Raw genomic sequence first — 13732 nt, forward strand, 5'->3', positions numbered from 1 at the left:
TTTAGACCAATTGCTTGCTTGGTTGTCTTGCTCTATTTATTCAACAACACAGTAAGTAAAGCTGAGCTTCTATCTTAACACACTCCCATGTAACATATTTAGAGCTTTCTGCCTTATTCCTCACTGCCAGGATGTGTGTGCATGTGTGGGTGTGGATGTGAGTGTGTGGGTATGTGTGCATGTTTGTGTGTGCAACCCTGGCCATGTGTCTTTTTTGTGCATAAATAGTGTTTTGGAAATGTGGTGGTCTATGTTCATCATCCAGCATAAACCATTAGTGCAGAAAAGTCCTCAATAAGACCCTGTGAAGTAACAGTGACACCCACAGGGAAGAAATTACTCGATCCTTGACACCCTGTAAGCATTATTGGGCAGAGAGGAAAACCCCCATCTCTATGCCATAGGAATTCTTCTGTTGCTAACATGGGATTTTAATATATGATATTGGATAACTTTACTTCACAACTATATGTCTCAGTGTAACCCAAAAGGCAAAAGTCGGATGGGATGGGATCCCAGTCCCACACACTCGTAACCCTAGAAAAGAATAACGCATGGACCACACAGTGGCCCAACTGAACAAGCATGTACAGCGTAGGCTCAATTCACAAATGTAAATTGCCGATCTCAAAAACATTTCCCCTTGAAATGAACGGAAATAAAATGAATCTGTTGAATTACCAGAACAACACCCACATCCACGCTGTATCCATTATGCATTATGCACCATGTCAAAAAGGAGTTTTAAAATAATATCTGTTAAATTATGTTAAGCTGCCCACCTGTCTGCCCAAAACAATCATATGAAGCGTGGACTTTTGGCCACAAAGTTGTAACATATTGTAAGGACACAATGGCACTACACTTGTATGAGGCATGCCAGATTGCTCACCACATAACCACTGCTAATGTGACAGGTGCCAGCAAGCACTCCACACAGCGATATGGTCGCCAGTTGACGGCCAAACGTCTTGAACCCCACAGCGTCATCATGCCAAGCAGGAGTCGGCACACCCTCGCATCGGCTGGTTGTTGGCCACCAGCTCGGGAGCTTAACTCAGTGGTTACAGCACTAACATGTAGAATTCGCCATCAAGTATTGATGCTGGAGAGCAAGAACAGTGTGAGCCAGTAGCCACACAGATGACGCAAATTGTTAGGGTTTGAGTTTGTTAGTTTTTAGTTCATTTCATGTTTGTGTCTTGTCCCTGTGAGTGCATATAGATTTCACCTGTTGCGTCGACTCCTTGTGTGTCGTCCACTCAGCCACCTGTATCTCATTGTTTCAATCGCCGTTTACCTGTCTACATATGCCTTGAGTTTTCACGGCGTCCTTGTCAGACAATTTTGTTTTGAAGTTCTGTCTGCTTCTCACGTCCTGTATTTTCCAGTCCTATTAAGCGTCTTTTGAAGATTATGATTGTAAAAATGCATTCTGAAATAAAAAAGAGAGAGTGATTTGATTCATGTTTTTGATCAAGGTTTTGTGTACATCATGGAAGATACAAGAGAGAATCAGACACATAAAAGGAAGTTGGAGTAACATGAATTGTCTGTCACCATAGTTTTCATCTACCATTTAAATAAACAAATGAGTCTGCTCTCCACCAAGGCCTGAAATCACCTTATTCGAGCAATTTACAGTTAGCACTGATGTCCTTAGAATAGAGGTTTAGATCAGGATCGTAATAAATGCATATTTATTACCGTCATAGTCATCAATTACCCATCTGGATTTACCCAAGTTATTTTGTTAAGAATGTCATCTGAATGCCAAATGTTGATTGTACAATGCTCAAGTGTTTGTACTCCAGCTGCTGTCTACTTGGCAGTCCATCAGGCTTAACAGACTAAATTGGCATGTTGTTTGTTGAATCGAGGTGATAAATATAGTATTGCAACAAGCCAAGGCCCAGTGTTTCTCAGTTGTTCACTATGTCCTGCACCCGGCAATTTGAAGCCATAATGGAAATGAAGCTAATTACATTCAACCCTTTTCAACAGAAGTAAAATTGACAACATTTTTGTTCTCATGATATTACTGCAGTGTTCTCAATAAATCACATGCAGTAATTACATTTTAGCCCTTCTATAAGATGTGGGTGTTCAAAAAGGGCTCTATTTGCAACAAAGCTACATGTTTTCTATCAGTCAAGAAGCAAAAACATGTTTTTATTTAAAAAATTATAATAAAATCATATGTAATGGTGTCTAATTATGCAAATCATTGGCCTGAGTCATTGATGGTGAACTGTTCGTATAAATTTGTCTGACTTTTGTAATGACCGCATGTTTTATGTAACTTCTGTAGTATTCCCGTCCGGCAGTCGTTCTTCAGTTTGTTGAATATGTCATCTCGTAACCCAAAAGGCCAACTGCCTACTGTCAAAATGTTTTGGGGAAAAACAATGGACTCTTGGCATTGTTAAATTAGTATGTTTAATGCCTTGCTTCACATTGGGAAAGCCTGTGTATTAAAAAAGGCCAAATAAACTAACATCTAGATTAGTCTGTCATGTTGCAATTGCTACAAATGGATAATTATTGATGAGAAGCAAAGCTTGAAAGTGAGCATAATTATTTCAAATAAAATCCATCATTTCTAATCTTGTCAATGTTTTGACTACATTTTCTTTCCATTTGCAATTCATTCATCATCAAGGGGTGCTGGAGACTATCCCAGCTGAATTTGCATACAAGGTTGCCTACACCCTTGACTGGTCACCAGTCAGTTGTAGGCCACACAAAATATCGCACTCACAATCACACCACTACTATACTATACTTATACAATTAGTAGTCATTTGAGTCATGTGAACTCTGTGATCGTATCAATGGGTTTTGATTAAACAGAAATCTGTGGTATAATTATGTCTCGTAGATTTGTGATGGTAGCCTAAAATATTGATTTAAAAACGGTGAGCAAAAGGTTCGTTTGATCAGATGATGCAGGCTGAGATGTTACAACGTTCTCTATCTATTACCTGCTTGCAACTGTCGGTTCCCCACTGTCAGCACACCTGCAAGGAACACAGGAGGCAGGTTGTGGCTTCCTGTGCCCCTTTTATCTAACTGAAAGACTGTGGTTATGGTCGCTACATCTTTACCACAACAGGCAGAGGCACCACCTGCAGTGAGGATGAGTCTTTAGTGCTGGAGGTCCCCTACGACTCCAGAGCATATTTGTTTGGATAGGATCACATCTCAGCCATACAAACATAATCAGCCGCAAAGATAATTGTACAGAAAAATAAAGATTAAAGAATGGAGAGATGATTGAATATGCATTCATTTCTTGAAACACATCCTCACAAGAGTCACACACATATATATTTATGTTTCTAATGAAGAGCAATAGTGTTTTGAAAGTTTTTCCCCATTTAATATAATTTACAAGTGGAATTGTTAAAAACTAGGATCTCCCTAAGGGCTGTAACCCCTTCTAAGAAATGTTATTAATGCTTTTGCCCAAAAGTCAATATGCACTTTATTTATTCTTTTCGTATTTTACTGACTTTACTAATGACCCATCACATTCAGACAGAGCTTTCTGACAAGACTTCCAATATCAATTGCATGCATTACTGATATTTGAGTGTCTTTGGCTTGTTCATGCTACAGAATACCATGATTTACACACAGTAAACAATTGTTAGGCCTGTGAGCTGTTTTAACTTTGGGTATCTTCAAAAAAAATCTTGACATATCTGAAAAGGTCTTCTCCTTTGGACCTGAAGTACTTTTCCACCTACCAATTAAAATTTGCAGTGACTGAGCGGATGCATTAAATATGCATCACTTCAGAACCACTGTGCACATGTTAACATACTCTATCTAAGGTTTTAAGATTGAACGTAATCAGAATGTATGCATGTCTCTAAAGTATACACTGGTATGGAGTTGATGATATAATGGAGCCAATCTACTGTCATTTTATTCTCAATAAATAAAAACATCACAGTGAAGGCATGTTTTTGACATTTGACATAATGCACACATCTCCAGGAATATATTTTGTCAAACATATATTGTATATGTGTATGTATAATTGTTCGCCTTCAACTAATTTTCTGAGAAATTCCCTGTACGGAAGTTTGCATCCCCAATACAGTGTTCCAAAAATATCTGTACAACAACTAGTACAATCAACATCAATTTTCACACGTATCCTAAGACCAAACTTCATGTTAAACAGCATTAGAAAATAAAATGAAAAAATGACATACACAAATGTTATCTTTTCAGTCTATACTATTTAAAATCTATTTTAATCAATATAAGTTGAAAAAAATGACATGAATTTGGAGAAGTCTTGTCATTTTCCAACAAGCCAATGGGCTACAACATTTAATTATCACTTTAGGGTGTGATGGGACATCTTGTGTCTCCTCATGTGGTTGTGGTGAGGGATATTTGGAGCTAGAAGAGGCAACACTAGAAGATAAATGGGAACACCATTCCTCACATTTACCAACTGAAAGACAAGAGAGGGCAAGTGATTGATCTAGTTTTCGGGAATGCATTACAATATATACACTCCCCACTTGGGTCACTTAGAGTACATCAACATAATAATGAATGTTGCCACCAGTGGACACTTAATGCTGACAACCACATGATTAAATGTGAGAGACCAAACCATTAAATCCTTTTCCCACTTTTTTCCCCATTTTCTCATCGGACACTCCTCTGGCTCAGCCTGATTTAGAATGACGGCTCTCCTTACTTGCATGGTCAATCTGTGCACTCTTTAAATCACAATGTGTGGAGAAACACAGTTCAAATGATTGTCTCATTGACTGCATTTGGTGTGATCATCAAACACAATTCTGGGAGATGACAATCACAACAGTGGAAATGAGAAGTGAATTAGTGTTCAATTAAAATCAGGCTCCTGTTATTTATAGAGTAGGGGTCTACTTTCAGTATGATATGGTGTTATTGCATTTTAGCACAGTGGATAACGGGTCAGCACGTCACTTCGAAAAATTATGAAATCAAGGGTGCAATTCTGGGCTCTGACCTTTCCGTGTTAAGTTTGTGTTTTGTCCTTGTGTCTTTTTGTGTTTTCTTCTGGTACTATAATTTCGTCTCACATTCCAAATACATTCATTGAGATTTAAAACTCTGAAGTGATCATGTATGTGCACGTGTGCACTTCTTTGTGCCCTTTTCCCCTTCAATTGGATAGCAACCAGTTCTGGGTGGTCCATGCATCTTGCCCATAGTCATCGGGAACAAGCTGCTGCACCTTTACATCTCTTTTGAAATAAGCAATACAAAAATGAATGAATAAATTCAATAATTAATTAGCACAGCAATTATGCAAAGCCACCCTGTGGTGTAGCGGTTCACTCGCCCGACTTCAGTGTGAGGAGGCGCGGCCTCGATTCCCGCTGGTGGCGCTATGATTGTGAGTGTGTCTGGTCATTTGTCTCTCTCTGTGCCCTACTGACTGGCGACCAGTCTAGGGTGTAATCTTCCTTGGTATGTAATCTTCCTTGGTAGCAGACCTTTACCAATTCTCGGCTGTAATATTTTTAGTAACAAATGAAATTACACACGCATGTATATGCAGGGACTGACTGGTTGAATGGTCATCATAGGTATTATAATCTAGAATGTAAGAATTTATGATAGACATTAAGAACTACAGTACGAAGCATTTTGTCCAACTGCTTCCAAATTTTAAATCGTCTCCAAAGGATTAAACCCTGATTTACTAAATGTCTTTCGTTTGGTGCTGATTTGTAGTGCCATTTTAGGGAGATCCAGGGCAGCATACGTTAACTGTGGGACAGGATATTGTTGCCCCTCTTCTGTGTTGTCTTCTGGCTGGACGGGCATTCTGCCTGATAGCCACGATATTGAGTTGAGTTTCAGTGAACCGTGGTTTCACAGATTATGGGTGAACTGAACAAGCACATCGAAATGAAAGCCCCCACCCAGGGAGTCAAATGTTGATCCCCACCGTGGCAAAGCACAGAAAATAGATATGGCATTGCAGAAGCATAGAAAAGTCATATCAACAAGTCCAGGGGTAGACTCCCAAGACAGTTTACCAGAGGGAAAGCTGTTGTGCAGACTGGCAGATGAAAGGCGTCACAGACAATGATACATTTGTATTGAGACCTGAGCTGACTGTAATCACCTCTGTCACTGTACTAATGGAATTCTAAGGCAAATAACAGGCGCTGGATGCAAGCTGGGTCAGAAAGACTTGTGAATTATAGCATGCAGACAAAAACACCACAACAATCAGTCCTGATGGGGCAGGCTCAAGTATAATAGAGGCTGACTGTCAAAAGAAAAGCAAAAACAATTTTGCGCTGTTGTGTTTATAAAAAAGAGTTTCAAGCCATTTGAAGGAACCAAACGTCAAAGTTGTATTGTATTTGATACATATTGCAGGAGATAAAAGACTTGCACACATGGGCATTAACAAGTTTAAATAGTGATAGCCAGCCAATATATTGGTGAAAGTGTAAGCCCTGATACTTTAGCAAGTGGAAGCTGAAGAACATTTCTATTGAATAGATTATTTTTTTCATTTAGGCTTCTTCACCACAGTGTGAATATCACATCATTAAGTAATTGCCGGGTTCAATTTAAAAAGGATAATGTAAAATTCTGCAGCAATGAGTACCAACGATGGCATATGCGAATGCATCCAAGATGGCTTTATCTCTCAGTACAGCCACTTTCCACTAATAGAACTATTTAAACTAACAAGCCCCTTGACACCCACACACTTGATATTATTCACCCTGCCAACAACATCTTGTGTTTATAAGCTCTATGTTTTAGCTTTATATTATGTCTCTAGTTTTAGCACAACACACTACAAAATGCATTGTTCAGCCAAACCCAGATTTGGCCTGATTTTCTAACAAACTGATTTATTCATGCTGATGCAAAACATCCAGTGATGATTTGGCCTGTGAAAGAGCTTGTTTATTTCAACTCAAAGTCAAAAAGACACTTTCCAAAACCACATATTCCACTCTTATTTGTGCTTTCAGCAGTATATTCATAATTAAACTTGATAATCAAGGTGGGGGCTCACAGCGGGATCCTTATTTATGTCAGCATCACTGAATGGCAGTCAAGGCACTTGCCAAATAACTTTTGTGTCTATTGGCAGAGATGACCTTAACCTGCTGATTTTCCTGCCAGCATCCCATCCCACGTATGCTGTTGATTGAACACATCTGCACAACAAGCAACATGTATGAGCCAAACATTGCTCCTGTTTTTTTTCCCAAGATGTGTCATGATTGAACTTAATCAAATAAAGGTTTGAGTTACATTTTTAATTGCTTTTTATGGATGAGATTATACTGGGCAACTGTTAAACTGTTTGTTTAAAAAAAAGAATTAAACTAAAATCGAATACATTGTCACATCATGTTTCTGAAGTATGAATCCCCATTTTCTTGTATAAAAACAGATGTGCTTGTTTTATAAAAACTAATTAAAAATTGGATATTTACGTGTTTTGGATAGCATGATGTGTTTACTCATTTCTCTAAACACATTTCAAAACTATAAAATACAATTTATTCTTTACCAAATACAATGCCTTAGATTTTCAGGCTCTCGGTACAGAGATTTCAGGATTTGAATCTCAGTTTCAGTTTAACAGAAGTGAGTTTTACCCCCAAAAAAAGGGTGCAAGAGAGAAACTATTTGACCATTTGCCAAACAGCCAGGTGGGATCCACTGGCTTACACTCATCTATTACCAAATGAGGATGAGCAGTATAAAAAAAAGGAAAAAAAAGAAAAAAGAAATGGACACAGAGGTTTATTAGCTATTTTTACGACTCCAACACTCCAATTCTCCAATGCCAATGTAATTTGGTGTTTTTATGCAAAAAACGATAACCCTAAAACAGAAAGATGAGAGAGGTCTATAATTTTGAGAACATACTGTTGGTGAGGTGAAGAGTTGCTATAGCTTGACCAGGCACACAAAACTCATTGTGTAACATCCCCCACAAAAAGGCCATATGCATTTTGTCTCAATTCTTTTGTGGGAACATCTGAAGAACTCAAATTTATTCTCTTTTCCTACTGTCCCATGTACAAAAAGTGGGATCCTTGTGAAATGATAAGGTCAGGTCATCAATTTGGAAGAATTGTCCGGCTTAACTTCAAACTCATCACATTATGAACTATTTTGAGTGAATTACAACCAAGATTGTCAGACAGACATCTTGCTTCTGGCATCAGTGACCTCGGACATCACCAATGCTTTGCTGCATGAATGAACAAAAATGACAACTATCACACCCCAAAAGGCCCGTCAAGACACATTTATTCACACGACCCTTAATCACAATGGAATTGCAAAGGGCTCCTCAGGCCCAAAGCTGACAATATGCAATCCTGTGATCTTGGCCCACCCAATCGGGGAAGGAAAAATTCAAATCCCCATCTGGGAATTCTGAGAAATGGAATAAATTGGAATGAAGAACCACAGATGGTGGATCGTGATTCCGGGATGCCCAGTCTGCAATGGATGGCAAGGGTAACATTTATCAGAAAGAATGGTGCTATTCAATATTATCTAAAATAGCAGGAGAATGCATTTAACAAGATGAATTGGAGTAGGTAAATTCTTGGAAGAGCAAACCTTCCATCATTCGTCACAGACCTCAGGATCTCCTCTACAGCACTGCATGAGGGAGAAGTCAATTCCCTATCTTGTCTTGGTCAGTCGGTGCAAAATCCATACAACAACTTTAGTCGACACCGCCTCCTCTCTTCTGCCAGTAAGGGGGCGGAGGAGAAAGAAGCTTAGATAAAAGAATGCATGCAATGTTAACGAAACGGTAGTGTGAATGAAGTGCAGAAATTAGTCTTGAGGCAATATTTAAACACTAAGCAAACAATGAGAATCTGCTTTAAAAAATAGACACAAAACAAAAGACTGCTTATTCTTAAATTAACTCCAGTGCAAAAACTGAACGAGGACAAGGTTATGGAAGTATGGAAATTGACTTTAAAGCAGAAAGAAACTGTATCTTCCGAAAAAAAATTAAAGGAAAACAAAAAAAGACAGAAAAAACCCAACCTAATGCTGGATTCTTTCTCCCTTTGGTGTGGGCAGTGTGGGATCGATTCCCACTCGGGGGCGGTGTGATTGGGAGTGTGAATGGTTGCCTGTGACCCTGATAAGGATAAGTGCTGTTGAAAATGAATGAGTGAATACAAAACATGCTGATTGACAAATGAACATTTTAAGTTAAAATCTATGACATATCTTACTTTTGACCTCACTGTATGAAGTAACATTTGTATTTTTTGCTTTATTCAGATTTTTTTTAAGCAAATGGAGGGACTGTCTGGACACTGGGGAGTTAAGTGCAGATGTGTACACTGAAGCATGGACAGGACTTTAACCGATAATAGTTATTGATTTTGCCATGATTCTGATTAGGGGGCTGCTTGTTGCAATCAATACTGTATATCAATGGACTATACAGTGAAACTGATGATCCCAGCAAAGATCCATTATTTGACTTCCAATTAATAACATTCTTGATTACATTTTAAATGAATAGAATAGGAAACAGTTCAACATGAGTGACTCCCAACTGTCCAGAGAAAAAAAGTATAGATAGAAAAATGGCAGTCAATAATATATTCTCGAGATCCTTACGATTACTTTTAATGGAGTGTTGGGAACTGAAACTGGTCCAGTAAAATATTGATGGAATATACCTCTAGCCTCCTGTTATAGATTTAATTAGTCTATTGTAAAGATATAAATGAAAATGTGGACTGTCAAATCCACCATAGATGAAATAGTACAAAATAATGGTACATTTACTTTGGGACACTTAATTAGAGTAGGTAGAAATCAAGGTTTCAATTCATTTATTATTACAATTGTAACTCATCATTAAGCAGCCTGGTGGGTGAGTCATTAATGTGTCGGCGTCACAGGTATGAAAATCGAGTGTTCAATCCCAGGTGTGTTCATAAAGTCCTGTTTGGAGATTGTCTGTTCTTCTAAGGTTTCCATGTTTGTCCAGGTACTCTGGCTGGGAAGGCTCCAGCACCCCCCATCACCCTTGTGAAGATAAGTGGTTCAGAAAATGAATGAACGAATGGATATTAACATTAGTAGTATAGTGCTAGTGGCATTTAAATCTTAGTACCTGGAAGCTATTGTTTGCTATTCAAGTTTTTTAAGCCTTTTATTTGTACAAATGAAACGAGAAATCACCGCGTGAAAACACATTAGAAAGCTGCTCCAAAGTACGTCTCAATGGAAATTTGTACGGAATGTTGCTACAAATAAAAGCATTATTCTCTTTCAACGATCAATAATGCATTAGAAGGGAATAGAGGATTTCATTTTATGTAAGTGCACAACCAAAAACCAACAATAAATGCCCTCAATCTGTTTGGGCAAAGGCAAAAACGACAGTAGCCTACAGAGAATATTCATGTGCAGAAATCCAATCTCTTAATCCATAAACAGAGTTTTATACTCTCTTACTGTAAATTAATACCACATGCAATACGAAATTCTTTAAGTGTATCATGTGCATCAGTGTCCAAAGTGTTGCATTTACAAATTTTAAATCATTTCATGATTCAATTTCTAGGGTAAATTATTTCAACATAGCTAGTCCCGTGCTTTTGTTGGTTTATAACTCAATTCTATATATAATCATAGGAGAATCTTCAACAAGATTCTTCATGCAAGATGTATTTTAGGTGAATAGCTTGTTGATTCTTATTTTTCATTTATTTCTATTATTTTACAACAAAATGTATTACAGACAAAGCAACTAAAATAAGATTAAATTTAATATTATCATTAGGCTTCACTTTCTGAAAAGAGCTCCCAGGTACCACTTTTGCTTCATTTCTGTTGTTGATTCATCAAACACTTAATTAATCAATTGATAATGGTGAAATTATGTACAAAATGCAGTTCTAAATTGAAACGTACATTGTACAAACATGTATTAATCCATATTTCTCCTTTTAGTTACAAAAGAACAGCTCCAAATTAAAATACAGCAATACAAAATATAAGGATCGAACATATTATTTGTTGTTTAATTATTGGAGCTAAAACAACAAAAGTAAATGTTCGCATAGACTTTTATTTTTATTTATTTGCTTTTATTTTAATCACATCATCCAGGAATAGTACAATACAATACATGCCATGTAGTTTAAACATTATTATGAAGATTATTTGCACAAATAATAATTCCAGTCCTATCAAGCAATACTTTAAAACGATAGTATAACTATGCCAAGGAAAATAAACAGCCTAACTGTACAGTATGAATTTTGCATGGCAACACTATCACCACAAATTGTACGATACTTTTTCAAAGCACATACTTAGTTATGTTGCCCAATTCACAAACACCTGTGTTTGACAGATTGTGTGTGTGGCCGTAACACTGCGGTCGAGGGTGATGGACTTATTACACAACTGGAAATGGATTGGCTAGTGTGTGTAATGTAGTGTTTGTGGAGCTTTTCCCTGAAACTATCTATTTAGTCATACCTTATTATATTGTGTCAATGTCAATTTTACATTGTATGAGTCCCTCACCCCCTTTTTTTAACCTTATTCCTTTCATGCTGTGCCATCTTTTTTACTCTGCTTTGCAACATCTCTCTTTTGTCTGTACTGTACTCCCCCTCCTCCATCTGCTCAGCATGGACACACATGCCATTCATCTTGACCTACCACATGTGGCTTGAACAGAAAACAGAGGTGAGAAACCAACCCAATCAGAATCCTATTAACATTCTTCAAAGACATATCACTCTACACTTAATTTTTTAGCGTTGGTCAAATTTTCAAAAGCTTGCTTATCATCCTACCTGAAATTTGTATATTCAAATGCTTCTACGGGTGGATATTTCCATTGCTGTCAACTCTATGATAACACTTTGACAAATGGTCTCTAGCTAAGAAGTGGTGCAGTGCAAATGGCCTTAAGAAACAAATTATTCGCAAGATACACATCAGTAGTTGCGAATCACACGAAGTATGGACTGTTTTCTTTGAAACAATTCAAATAGTAGGACCCATGGGTCATTTTCCAACAAATATTAACTGAAATTATAATATTTGGCGTGACCAATCATTGGCTGGCCACCAATTCCGGGTGTTCCTCCTGCCTGAAGTCAGCTGTAATAGGCTCCAACACCCGCGCATGATACTTGTGATAATAAGTGGTACAGATAATGAATAAATAAAATTTGGAGGCTGGCATTGGGGATGAATATATTTGGTCAGTAGATATGAACTAAAGAAAATTAGAAACACTTCAAAATGAAACAATACTTGCAAGAATGGGCTTAACTTTTAGATGTTTATAGATAGACTTAATCGTAAATATAAACTGTTTACATATATATCAACTTTTTTCAGACTGATATTAAATACTCATCTGTCAAAATCAGGGAAGCCAGGTAGTGATGCATTAAGGACCGAAACAGTTGCCGCTGTAGCTTCTAATGACTTTCTTCTATTAATTATGTACAGATGCACGCACTGCCTAAGGTATGCCACAGTCTGCTCGCTCTGCACATTTCGCAGAACGCCATCTTTGGCTACACAGCAAGCTTCAATGGTGCTTTGAGTGAATGCCTTCAGGTGGCGTGAACAGTTGATTTTTCTTCCCCACACTGAATTCCTGCAGATGGAACAATTGGTAGGAAATAAGGACAAAACCCATCCATCTGCCATCATGTAATATCCGTGGTAACAGGGGAAAAGTCTTCTCTCCCCTACTCAGTTAGGCAAGCATCAGTTTAGGCACGCAGGTGCTGTGCACTTTTCAAGCCCTAACGGTTTTCCAGGCACTTGTGGTTTCAGCCTTTGTTTTTCACACAACTCGAGCGTTCTGTCAGCCGCTCAGTGAACAAAAACACTATGTTAATGAGTGAGCTTACATCTGCTTTGAGTTCAGCTTTTCTCTGGGTGCTTAAACACATTACTTCTTTTTAGCCCTCACCTGATCAGACAGATGGGTTGGTAGACATCTATTTCATCATCTTATCATAAAGCATCAGAGTTGGATAACATGCAATGTTCAATGGTGTATGCACAGTATACAGATTTCAATCACAAGTTCAATAAGAATAAAACAAATAAAATGCCTAAAGTAATAACTCTATTAAAATTCATGTGGGTCTGTTTGGGTTTCTGGCAATTTTTTTTTTTAGCCGGCTTTTAATTTTGATGCCAAAAAATGGGCACAATCATAAAAGGATGAGCAAAAGGGAGAGGCTTCGTGTGAGAGTAAACACAAGTAAATAAACCCAAATTGGGAAACTGTGAAACAAAGTGTTTAATTGAATTCAACAGAGTCTAGGCTGCGTAACAATAAATACTGCAAACTAATTCGGCATTCATTTGGCAAATACACAAGCAAATCTTTTTATCTCTCCACAGAAGTCTTGCAAAATTCATTGGTTATTTTTCAACGAGTTGTAATTAAGCAACTTTTAGACAGAATGCAAATGGTTGTTTACAATTTAAATGAATTTAACATAGTGATATGACGAAAATAATGCAATTTTTTCCGGTGAAAGAGCACTTTTTGGACACATTTTATTTTATCGAGAATAAACTAAAGGTGGCCCGAGTGGTTAGCATGCCGGCCCAAGAGTTCTCGGTTCGTGGGTTCGATCCCAGGTTGGTCCTGACTATGTGGAGTTTGCATGTTCTCCCCAGGCTT

This window comes from Stigmatopora nigra, chromosome 2 (assembly GCF_051989575.1).
Source record: "Stigmatopora nigra isolate UIUO_SnigA chromosome 2, RoL_Snig_1.1, whole genome shotgun sequence".
Lineage (NCBI taxonomy): Eukaryota > Metazoa > Chordata > Actinopteri > Syngnathiformes > Syngnathidae > Stigmatopora > Stigmatopora nigra.